A 13,049-nucleotide genomic window follows, 5' to 3' on the forward strand; every position below is an offset into this window, starting at 1 on the left:
GGCAAGTTTAAAAATGAATTAATTCAAACAAGATGTACTGTATTAATGATTTTTTTCTCCATTTGTAAATGAACTTGATACTATAGAAATACAAGTAGCCAATGCAGAAGAATGACTTGTATGCAGACTGCTGGAGCTCCAGAATGACCTAGGGAGAACCTTTTGTTATGGAGCTGGGCTTACTATCTTCAATGAAAAGGCACAGCAGATGATTTTGAATTTCCAAACAGCTCCAGGAAAAGACCCCTGAATCTACCAAATAGAGAAGATGGTGGCTACCTGGTAGGAAATCCAAGCTAGCAATGTTAAACAGAAAGGTTCTGAAAAGCACAGAGACCGAGTGGACAGCTGACAGATCATGCTGGTTATTTGCAACATTTTGCAAGATGTTGAAAGGGCACCTTGAATGAGAGGAGGAGAGGTCCATCAAAGAGACTCATAAAGACGTTCAGCCTCAAGCAGTTTCTGAATACCATGAGCCGACAATGTTGGAACAATTCTGAAAACCATTCCATGCATGGATGCTTCTTGTGCCTCAGTTAGGAAGCTATTTCTAAGCTGTGCTCACTGTGCTGCTACATGATGTACAATCAGTAACAAGCAAATGTGCATTTCTTGGGCAATAAAATAATCCTGCAGAAAGGGCTTGAAGGTCAGAAATCGATTCCCTTTTCTTATGCCCACTATTACTTCATGTTCCTCTTGTGGTTGACCTAAAGTGTAGATAGTTTTGTTTCCGTATTCTGACATGTACTTCCCAGGGACTAATGGTCTGACACAGTGTAAGGCAGCTGCCTATGTAACATTCATACACACACTTGATCATGTATAGCTATATATGCACAACAACAATCCCTCCTCTCAGAAAGCATTTGCATCAATGAAAGAGATATATAGAAAAGCTGTACTCATTTGGAAAGGTTTTAGGAAAACATTATTTTTAATTACAATGTTAACTATAACATTTTCTTATCTGAAAAAAGCCATTGCAAGCTTCTTTACAATATGGGCATTTTCAAGGTAGCAGGAAAACCATTTCTAATTAACCATCACATAATCATAGTCATTGTTGTCTTGGAGGCTGGTAGAAGTCACTGTTTGAGGTAGAATGATTTCTGCATACTCAGTGCTGTTTGTGTTTATCATGGGGGCATTTCCTGGAGATGCATGGTCAATAGTAGCATAGAATATTTCAGAGGGTGTGGTGGAAATTTTGCCATAACTCTTCTCCTGAGAAGAAGGAAGTCAGAGTTAACATTTTTACATGCTGTGAATAAATTTTCTCCCTCTTAACACCCCGTTTTTCCACAGCAGGATTTTTAAAGGGGGGGGGACTCAACTTGCGTCCTTTAGAGTCATTAAAGGGCAACTCAGAGACTCGGAAAATGCCCGTTATGACTCTTTTTCGAGGCAAGTTGTGGGGGGCGGTGACTTGGCGACTTTACTCGAGTCAAGCCATGCTGGGTTTTCCATCCCTGCTTAACACTATCACCACTCATTATATCACATAGCACAGGAATGACACCGCCAAATCTTTTCACTAGTCCTCATTACTTTGTAACCAGCCATGTGACCATTTCAGCACTGTGGGTTCCATCTTCTGAGGACTGCTGTCAACAATCGTCATTCATGGAAAGTTCCTTAAAGTTATCTGGTTATCTGGAGAGCTCCTTAAGGTTATCTAAACTTAACTTTAGATATCTAAAGTTATCTAGCTCCTTAAAGTTACTTGGTGGAAGTCCCACTGCTGAGGTCTACATAAAGGAAGTCCCTTTATGTAGAAGTCTCCAAATACACAAAGTGTGGGTTCTACTTTTTTTAAATGGATCAGCTAGTATAGGATTTGTGCCTTGAAGATGATATGGCTTAGAATGAGGCTGGTCAACAATCTGAAACGGACAGCAGAGGACAGGGTGGATATCTCTCTAGAAATGACCTTATCACAGCACCAGCAGCTTGACCTAAGAGAATACATGCATCCACACCCACATCAGATCAAGAAGGTGTTAGTAAGGGAAGTCTGCAAGGTGAAAAGCTGACCTGAGAGTGAGAGAGTTGCAGTTTCTTATCTTGAAAGCATCTTTCCCACCAATGCTGATGCCATCCTACCATCACTAGCCATCCAGCAGGCATCCCTTTTTGACAAGTAAGAGGTGAAAAAATGCCGGAAAGGCATGTGTAACATTAAGTTGTGACCTGCCTCTCATTTCCTGATCAGAAAGGGATACCAGTAAGGAGAAAACAGCCCTCAACTAATGTACTCTTGGACTCTTCCCTACACATTTCACACCAGGTAGTGACCATACAAGGCATGATGTTGTTCTTTTGATAGACTCATCAAATAAATGCAAATGAGATGCATTTTATGTGCTTTCCATTGTAAGACACTTTGAACGCTTTTATAAGTAATCTGCCTATACATTTAAAAACACAACAAAAAATGCTGGCTGCTGATGCAAGCCACAAAATTTATTTCATGGTTGAGCCAGCACTGGGGAAAAAACAACTGAAAGGCAATGGCAACTAAACTTTGATTAAATAAATATGACAGGGCAGTAAACCTGAAGGATGTAACTCTCCACTTTTGTTTCATTGGTTTCAGTGGGATTCAGTCATGACTAACATTTGCTGGCTTGTGCCATAAATGTTTGCTTGGACACAATGAGACCTGGAAACCCAGAATATTCATCTGAGTACCATACAATGAACCATTCTTGTAATAGTTGCTTCTGTCAAGTACTGGGAAGTTTCTCAATCAAAAGAGGTTACGGGGAAAAATACAAAGGTTACAGGGAATTTGCAAGTCATCCTTATGACAACCTCTTTTAGGTTCCTAAACTTCAAAGCATGACTCTGTTCAACATGTTAAATAAGAACAAGATGAGGTAAGATAGTTTGGAATGCAGAGGGGGAAAAAATCCCCCATCGATACTATAAAGTTCTCCTTGACTAACTACTCATTCCGGTTCATCAGGTTTACTTTATGCAGGGTCTGATCCATGCATAAAGCTCTTATGTTCTTATTGTATATCTCATATGTGGCTGAAAACATCACATACCATTTTAATGTAAGCCTAAATAATTTGCCTCACTTTTTTTCATATGGCCATGAAAACTGCCCTGTAGGATCAGGTCTAGAGCCAATCAGGTCTCTTTCTCCCACAGTGGTCAGTCAAATGTTCTGGGGAGGCTTACAAGTAGGTCATGGTAATGATTATTAGAAAGAATAGCCTAATAACTTCTTTTGTTATTTCCCCATGTGCTCCCCAATGAACACAGTGAAACAGTGAGACAGTGAAATGGGTCACTTTTGTTTCCTGCAGCAGGAAAGGAATGATCATACTCAGTTTTTTGTAGTGTGGGCAGCTGGTTGCCTAATTTCCCAGGCTGGGCATTTACACCATGGCTCCAAGCTGTGCTCCATGAATGCAGTGTGCACTTATCACTGTAACCCCCAGAAGGGGCAGAGGCACCTGGACCACACAAGCACACCCCAAACTAGGAGGCATTTGAGGCAGCCTCTGTGATCCAGACCAAAAGGCTCCCCCTGCCAGCTCCTCAAGCCAGCCACCCACCCAGAAATGATATTGGGTTCTCCCCCTGCCTTGGCTGACCTCAGGGTGCACACCAAATGCAATCAGCCTCCGGTTCTTCCTTTTCCCATCTCCAAACAGCTAAAGAACCACCCACACCACTGACCTATCTGCTTCATTGGGGCATCTGGGCAAATCTGGCACATGTCGGCAACCACTGGCCACTGGCAGCCACTAGCCATTTCTGCTAGCGACTCCACTGTGTGCCACAGCAGTGTGATGCTTGTGCCATCACTGGGCCTTGTACAAGAGCAGACTGGAAGATCCGCTGTTGTAGAAGGCCTACAGGTTTGGGCTATAAAATATTTTTGATACAAGTGGAAATAACTTGTTTCTTTTCTGAGTCTTCCCAATTCAAACCTAGGGAAGGCTGCTCAACCCTCTAGTTTTGCTCCAGCATTTGTTAATCAGAGGCACACTGCTTCTGAAGTCTGCAATTTGTATGTTAGCATTTAGGATTGGAGCACCAATCTAACAGTGGAAGATTGAACCATACATTTTCCACATTAGAATTATCATATTACTGTTTTATCACATTATCATTTTATCATATTATCAGTTATAGGAAAAATCTTTCAATACCTGGCCAGGATCTGAGGAAACGTCTATAGCCGGCACTGGGAAGAGGAGGAGAAATCAGACTTGAGGGTCAACATAATGAAATATGAAAAACTGTGTGTGCAATAAAGGTAGATATCACCAAAAAGGTCTGGAACAGATTACCTTAATAGGCAGAGAAAGATCAGGTGTTTTCGATCCATTGTTTTGGACAATCTCTAACTGACATTTTCATGAAACTGAAAATTCTTTTCCCTAGCCAAATTTACCATTGGGCTTAAATATTGTAAAATTATCACTTACTTTCAGTCTGAAAGCTTTTCTTTCTCCTGAAATTGGACCAAGGTGTTTTACTGTGAAAGAAAGGAAAAAAAAATCTGTTCAGAATTGGCACTCAGAGCAGATTTTTGGCTTTCACAATCGGAATATCTGATGACTGCTACGGAAAAAGGTGCTCAAGTTTGTCCAATGCTTTTTTAGTGTGTCTCCAGTTAAATGGGACTAACAGTGCCAAACTAGAGAATGCAACTATTGCATATGCTTGCATGCAATGCAACTAGTATTTGCACGCTGCTTGTTTTTTTTCTAAAGTAGAGTAAATAGCACACATGATGAAATCTCAATCTGGACTGGGACAACAATAGAGGGAAATATGGCTTTACTCTTTTGCTGCCCCCATAGTCTTAATTGAGATTGCCTTCCCAAGGCTGCTGTTTGCCCTGGGTGAAAAAGGTATTGTAGATTTGAAAAGCTCCATCCCATTAAGATGTGGTGATTCTTATTTGTATTGGTATGACGTAATTTCACATGACACAGTATCATGTGCCAGACAATTTTTCTTTGCTCTCATGTCAAATTTTTAATGAAATAATGAATAAGACAAAGTTTTTTGATTTTGAAAGGATAAACAAATTCCATCAAAAGAAAAATGAAGTTAATGGCACACCTCATATCAAACTGCCCATCCACTGAGGTCAACAGGAGAATTTGAACTATGAATGCTATCTTTCAAGAAAGTTTGGTTGAGAGTAAAGATGGAATTTCTTCATTGTGTTGTCCCCCTGATGGAATTCTATCCCAGATGAGATTTTCATGATCACCGCTTTGCCTATTTTCAATCATAATTTAAAGACAATTGTGTTTTGTCATGTATTTTGCCTGCTCAGCTGTGTCTTGTTTGTGCTTTCTTCAGTTGTTGAGTTGGCTATCCTTGGTTTTCTTGTGAATTTTTTTTTTTAATTTATTGTTATTGTGTTTTGTTTTTATTATGACCATTACCTGATTCCCTCCTGATGAAGGAGAAAAATAGCATATAAATATTGTAAATAAAATAAATATATATAAGAAAAATAAAAAGGAAATGCTGACATACTCAACAAGAGGCACACCTTAAAAATCTCAAGTGCGACAATAATCTGAATTTAAACTGGGTCAATTATATCTATCATGCCCTTATACAAAAATGACATGGATAGATTTATGCATAAAATAGTAGACACAGGGCCCAATCCTATGGTCCGCACTGCACCTCTGCGGCACCCCGGGCAGCTCAGGATTGGGCTGGCCCTTAGGACTGGGCTGCCCGTGGGTAGAACCCATAACGTTCCTTCCTTTGGAAAAAGATCTTTGTTCTGGAGAAGAATTCTTGCTTCAAGAAGGGAATCTGTGAATACTCTTTGAGAGAATACTGAAGATTCAGATAGTTGGTTAATTTTGGTTGAAGGATCTTGATGTCCATAAATGTAATCTTGGCTGTTTATGGTCCAAACCACTGCAATTCTGTCTTTGACAACCTACAACACTTCGCAGTTAGCAAATCCCCAACAACAGGTGAAAAGGAACTCCATTATGATATTCAGTCCTATTTTAGGTCAAACAAGTAAAACAAGTATAATATGTTATTTGCCTAGCAATGCAATTAATATATTTCTGGAAATTCTAGAATTTCTAGGAAATTATGGGGTGTGGGCCTAATGTCTAGCCTCAACTGGTGGAAAGCATAATTAAAGCTACAATTGTTCAACACATAGGAAATTAGCTCTTGCCAAGAAAGGATTAGCATGGCTTTGGCAAAGGGACATCCTGCCTCACCAATCTGTTTGAGTTCTCTGAGCGTGTCAACAAACAGGCAGATGATGATCCAATAGACACTGTATACTTAAATCTCCAAAAACCGTTTTACAAACTCATTCATCAAAAATTCCTGAAACAATAGCTGTCCTCCAAATTTTAGAAAATATAAAATCCAGTAATTACTCTGTATCCACTACTAATCAGAATGCATAAGCCCCTTACAAAGCAGAAACAAAAGAAATACGGTAGTTTTCCTACAAGCAATTTGGCTTCTAGACTGTACCTAGAGCTCAACCTAAAGTTGATCTCCAACTTTGTTAATCCAGAGTCAACAGAAGCCAAACTGCATAGTAGTATGAACTGGGTAATATCATGTTTGAAAAATATGGCATAGTCATTGTTGTTCTTTTGTCCCAGTAGCCCTGGATGTATCTTGAAATCTCTCTAACACTTAGTGGTGCTAATTCAATTTTCTGTGTCAGTCTTGAACTCTATCTTAAGACTCAAGCAAGGTGCAGAGTTTGTAAAGCCAACTTTGGCTTGATCTATCAATGAAGCTCAGCTTTTGAACAACAGGACTACAATTGAACAATTTGAACAGGTTTTGATGTCAGCTATCAATTAACGCAGCTTAGAAACCATAACTAAGGTGAAATTGACCAGATTAAAGAAGGGACACATAGTGTGGGGGCGGCAAGTGAGACAGAACCACCCTAAAAATTGCCACAGTCTTCTAAAATTGCCACAGTCGCCGTTGTGAGTGTGCATGTGGTCCAGCCACTGTTGTGACTCAGAAAACAGCTGAAGCACATGCACAGCTCGCAGCAGCGCCCATGGTGATTTTCGGAGGACTCCAATAGGATGGTTCTGCCTAACCTGCCATCCCCACACAACACACCCCCAGTTTAAAGACAAAACTGTGATCATTTTTCAAAGCCGGAGATAAGTCCTTAACATTTAAGACAAGTTGCAACTTTTGTGGAAATCAATGTAACTAACTGATTATTACTGTGATTATTACTAGAATATTATCCAATTATGATATATTTGTATAGCACCAGCCACACACGTGTCATTTTACAAAGCATGAGATGATAGCAGTTAGGTTAATGCATCAATGTGACATAGAGGTATTTTTTGTTTGGGATGATTTACCAGGTAAGAGAGAGAGAGAGAGAGAGAGAGAGAGAGGTGCTCACTCTTTTCAAGTGCAGTTGTATGCATGTTTACTCAGAAGCATCCCAGGTAGGACTGCAGCCTTAGAATCTTCAAAACATTTTTTTTCTTTCCAACTAATGTTTCTGGTGAGGACACCACATGTAATCTGATCTTTAACTGCCTTTGAAATTTATTTGTATTTTCACATTTTTATACTGCCCTTCCTCCACAGAGCTCAGGGCAGTGTACACAGCTGCTCCCCTCCTTTTGTCCTCACAACAACTCTGCAAGGTAGGTGAGGCTGAGAGGAAGTGACTGTCCCAAGGTCACCCAGGAAGCTTCATGGCTGAGGGGGGATTCAAACCTGGATCTTCCAGGAATAAGTCCACCTCCTAAATCACTACACCACCCTGGCTCTCAGCTTTTCACTTTTACAAGCAATAACTCTTACATGGAAAATGCTCTCTGGCTTCTTTGGGGAAATTTTGGGCCAAAGCATACTGACTTTGAAAGGCCCACATTGTTCAGAGGGGAAAAACAAAGAAATCCAACCTTACCTCTCTTTTACTGCTGTGTTTCCCATCCTTTCGATTGTTGTGTTTCAGTCAGGCTTCGTTTAGTTGTTTTCCTTTTAAAAAATGTTTTCCTTCCTTGTGTGTTTCAGTAATTTCTCTCTCTACTGGGAATGTCACAAAGACAAATCCTGTTTCACACAGTTTACAGGATCACAAACCAGCACTGCGAAAAATTTCCCCGTCATGTCATAGCCAGGGGTGCAGCTACAATAGAGATCAGTGACCTAACTTTCAAAAAAGGGAACTCGGAATGGGCCGGTCGACACTCAAAATGTGGCTTTCGAGTAAAGGAAAAAACAAACCCAGATGTTGTGGTTTGTTTGGATTCTTCATGGGTCATGAGATCAAAACTTCCACCCTGGGGTTTGTTTGCTAGTTTAAGGCATATAAATCCTGTCTAAACAATTGGCCCACTGGAAATACAGCACAAGAGAAAATGATTCAAAAGCAGAATGAAAGCTCTTTGCTGTTTCTGTTTCACTCAGTAAGTAACGTGACATCTGCCTCTTGTTTTGCATTCAAACTATACAAGTGGGCAAACTATGTAAGTGGCAAATAAAATGTGATATGATAGACTATATAAGTTTATCACATCATATTTTATAGCATCACAGGCTATACAAGTGGGCAAAAACAAACAACTTCGGAAGGAAAGAAAGAACGCAACCTTTCCAGAAACTATATTCCCAGAAACTGTAAGCACTGACAATGCTGTCTTCCTGGTAATGAATTCTTGCTCATTTTGTAGCAAACTGAAACTTCCAGAGCATGCTAGTGAGTGGTTTGTGAGGAAACGTGGTTTTTCTTTTTATAGCACTTTGAAAACATGTGGTTTCAAAGAAGAATGAGTTCAGCAGCTAGCGTGGAGTTAGGCACCTCCTCCGGACTGCTTGTGTCACAGATGTTACTCCACCAATGGAGTAACATTGGATGGTTGAGTTGTGGTGGCTGGGCCTCAGCTTCTTTGGTTTCTCAAGTTCTGGCTCACAGGGAGCTTAAGCAGCTGCAGACTGTTGGGTAGTGAAGGCTGAATGACACACGAAGTAGAAGCACTGGTGTACTGGGGGGGGGGGGGCAAGGGTTGCAGATGCCCCAAGCAGCACAGGAAAGGAAGGCAGTGCCACACTGCCATCTCTCCTCCCCCCCCCCTTGGCACCCTGCATGGAGGCCCTGTACTGAAGCCTCCAGAGGTCCTAATACCTCTGGTTTCCAGGCAAAAACCAGAAGAGACGTTTTAGGCCTTTAGAAGGCTTTTGGAGGACCTTCCAATACTTACAGCTTTATGTCTTAATATTATTATTATTATTATTATATTATTATTAAATTAAATATATTAATATTATTATTATTATAAATTATTAAGGGGCTTTAGGCCCCTAAAAATGGGGTTTTAGGCCTTACAGAGGCCCCAGAGGGCCTTCAAGGAGCCAGGAGAGGAAGGACTGGGGGAGGCCACATGCAGCCTCCTCCTGCTCTCCGAAGTCCCCCCCCCCCGGTGTGACGATTTGGGGGTGACACTCTGAAGGGAGGCAGCATTCTGCAAACTTGGCCCTGGGTGGCACAGGGGCCAGATTTGCAAGTGAGAAGAAGGCTCACAAATGGGTTTCCTAATGTCTTTTTCTTTTGCTAAAAGCAGCTGAAAGTGATTGGGAGCTGAAGAAGGGGTTTGATGGTACTGATCCAAAGCATCTCCCTGAACTACTGCTAGCCACAGGGGCAAAATCCTACAAGTACAATGCAAACCTGACTAAAGGCCCAATACTATCATGCAGTTACGACAGTGGAACTCATGCTCCGCTACCATAAATGGTACATTACTCCCAAACGCGAGGGACCCTCCAGCGGAAACAACCAGCTGCTCCCCTTGTGCTCCAACAGCTCACTCAGGTTGTGATGGAACCAGTAAGATATGGAGTGGCGAGGGATAGAATTGGTCAGTTAAAACATAGAAGTCTGACTATTATGTATTTCTGACTGTATGCTGATGGAGGGACATTGATTTTCCTGTACTCACAATTCTAACCAATCCCCAACCCTAAGGACCTAACTGGACATGTGTTTAAATGTGAAATATGGTCCAATGAAGGAGATCCAAGGCCATTTTTTTTTTATTAATAGTGCACTGGAAAGGGGCTGTGAAATCTAGTTTTAGCATTTTGCCCTTCTGTGGTTTGGATCATGATTAGCTTTTGATGGAAAGTTTTTAAAATTAGAAATAGGAGGGCTTGCAATTGGGATCAAAGCTGTGGCAGGGCAAAGCACCGAAGGCTCTCCATCCCACTGCCAAAGCTAGATTTTGAGGGCCCCCAAGTACTATCAATAACACACACACACATTCCCCTCCATTGAGTCACACTGTGCATGTGCAGCGCAATCCTAACTGCATGTTAGGCTGGCACAAGTCCCTTGCACCAGCCTAGGAGGGTTGCAAACATGCCGTAAAGGACATTTGCACCTCCTCAGGAGGAAGCTGTACCAGCGCACAGAGGTGTGCTGAAGCATGGAGGCTGCATCCAGCCTTGGGGGCAGCTTCCCCCAGGTTAGCTGCATCAGCTGAACTCAGCCGACACAGGGGTCTGGCAGGGGGGAGGAGGTGGGGAAGAGGTGGGAGGGAGGCCTTCCGGGGTGCAGGGTGGGTAGGCGGAGGGCGGTCCTGGGGGCAGGCAGGGAGAGCAAGAGGCAGGGCTGCGATGCAGCTGTTATGCCAGATCCCAACCCCCATTCCTGGGCAGTGTGGAGCAGCTTCAAGCCACTCCACTCTCCTCGGACTTGGGCCACCTGAGCCACTTTGGGCAAGTATCCTGTGCTGAACACAGCACAAGCCTCTTGGCTTGCCTGTTCCAGTGCAAGATAGGATTGCACCCTTAGATGCATATCTAGGCTGGCCCTTAAACTGCAAAAGGAAAACATGCATTTCCAAACATATCGTACATGTGCCAGGAAGCTGTGACCATTGTTGCTCTCCGCATATGTCTCCAAATCATTCATGGCATGTGTTTTCCTTTAGGGCAACACCATTTTTGACATATATACTTAGTATCAAATCACATTGAAGACAAGTCAACGCAGGATGTTGGAGTCATCAAGTAATGAACACTTCTCTCTCTCTCTTCCCCTCTTGTGTGTGTGTGAGTAAACCATTTGAGGGTAATGTGGAATGCAGACAGGTTCCTTTTTATTATTTCATTTAATTATAATAATAAAAGAAAAAAGAAGGGGAAAACACAAAATAAGAAGATGAAAAAAGGAGAAAAAAAGTCAACATTAAAGATACATTTTAAAATATGCAAAGAATACTTCTAAGCATGTAGCACAGGTGAAGTTGAATGTGCTAAGTCGATGTTTCTCAAACAGTGGGTTGGGATCCACTAGGTGGGTTGCAAGCCAATTTCAGATGGGTCCCCATTCATTTCAATATTTTATGTTTAATATATGAGACTTGATGCTACCATGGTATGTGACTGCATTTGGGGAAATGTCACAGACCTGTACTTTTAACAAGCTACTATATATATTTGTTCAACAATGATAATTAATGGGATTTACTCCTGGGTAAGTGTGGGTAGGATTGTAGCCTAGGATTGTTAAAAATTTTCCTGCTTGATGATGTCACTTCCAGTCATGACATCACTTCTGGTGGGTCCTGACAGATTCTCATTCTAAAAAGTTGGTCCTGATGCTAAATGCGTGATAACCACTGTTATAAGTACTAACAGCTTTATATCTTAATAATCTAAATTTCCACCCATACATACCTATATCTCCAATAACCCCTTTTATCTTCTCAGGAATGCAGAGGTATTCCTAATCTTTTCTCTCTGTGCTCTTTAACAGTGAAATTTCCCTCTTCTCAATCCAGTTTTTGTTGTTGGGTGCCCTGTGGTAAAGTTTTGCACTGGTCCTCCCATGTTGCCTTACAGCCTCCACCCTGATTGGGTGCTACCACTGTACAGGACCTGAGAGTTGAGGGGCTGGTGTGGCCTGTTGAAACCTCTGATGGACCACGTTGCCAATGGCCTCGCTTTCCAAAATGTGCACAGCCTCTCCTTGCTCCATCTTTGTTCCTTAGCTGACATTCCTAAGAGTCAGCCAGTACTTTGCCCTGGAGGTAGTGTGGCAAGGCTCCTTCTAATCAGGTTCATGCTAATAAAAGGCCATGGGTCAGAATGGAAAGCTGTAGCCCTGCAGGGCATCTGTCTGTCAACTTCTTTTAAGGGCTTGCAAATTTGGGTTTTCCACCTTGCCGTAATCTCACTTGCAAGCACAAGTCTTCCTGATTAATAAGTTAAGTTCAATGGCCAGGCCACCTGGACAGTCCTTTCAGTCTCCTTCTTCAGGAAACCTCTCCCACCAACATTAGTATGGGTGCTACCCACATCCTACCATACCTTCTGTCCCTCAGGAACATCTCCAACTGGGATGCAATTAAGGCTTTGCGCCCTCCTGGATGGACACACCTGAACCAGGAACCTCCTCACTGCACACTCAGAAGATTTTCCATTATTCACTAAGGAATGTCCGTGTTTTCTTTGTCCAAAGTCCTATAACTGCCCCTTGCTCTGGGATTAGAAGTTTTGTGCTTTCTCTCCCACTGAAGGCACCCATACTGTCCATTCTGACAGTCTCTTCCCCCAGTAGAGAGTTCCACATAGTCAGTTTTTCATGGGGTTTTTTCCCACTTGGAAAGCCTCTTGCTAGGTAGCTGCCCTCACCTTCACTAGAGCTACTTTCCCTGCCAACTAAGGGACACCATTTTGGTGGGAGTGGGCAGAACGGGGCAGAGAAGGGGAGGAATGGAGTGGAGACCGGGGCGGGGAGGTCAGATCAGGGCCGGGAAGGGGGATGGTATCAGTGGCAGTGGCACCACCACTATTCTATCCCCCTTTCCTGTCTCAATCAGCTTTCCTGGGTCTACTCCCACCAGCTAAATTGCTGGTGGAGGTCTGACCCATTCAGGAAGCATAGATTACCCCCAGGCAAGAGAACAAATGTTTCCTTACCCAGAGGAGATCTCCAAGACAGCCCCAAATGCAGGATGCAGCACATGCCTCAGTGGTGCGGATGCATTGGTGGAAGGACTGTTTTGATAAGT

This window comes from Tiliqua scincoides, chromosome 3, assembly GCF_035046505.1.
Source record: "Tiliqua scincoides isolate rTilSci1 chromosome 3, rTilSci1.hap2, whole genome shotgun sequence".
Classification (NCBI taxonomy): Eukaryota; Metazoa; Chordata; class Lepidosauria; order Squamata; family Scincidae; genus Tiliqua; species Tiliqua scincoides.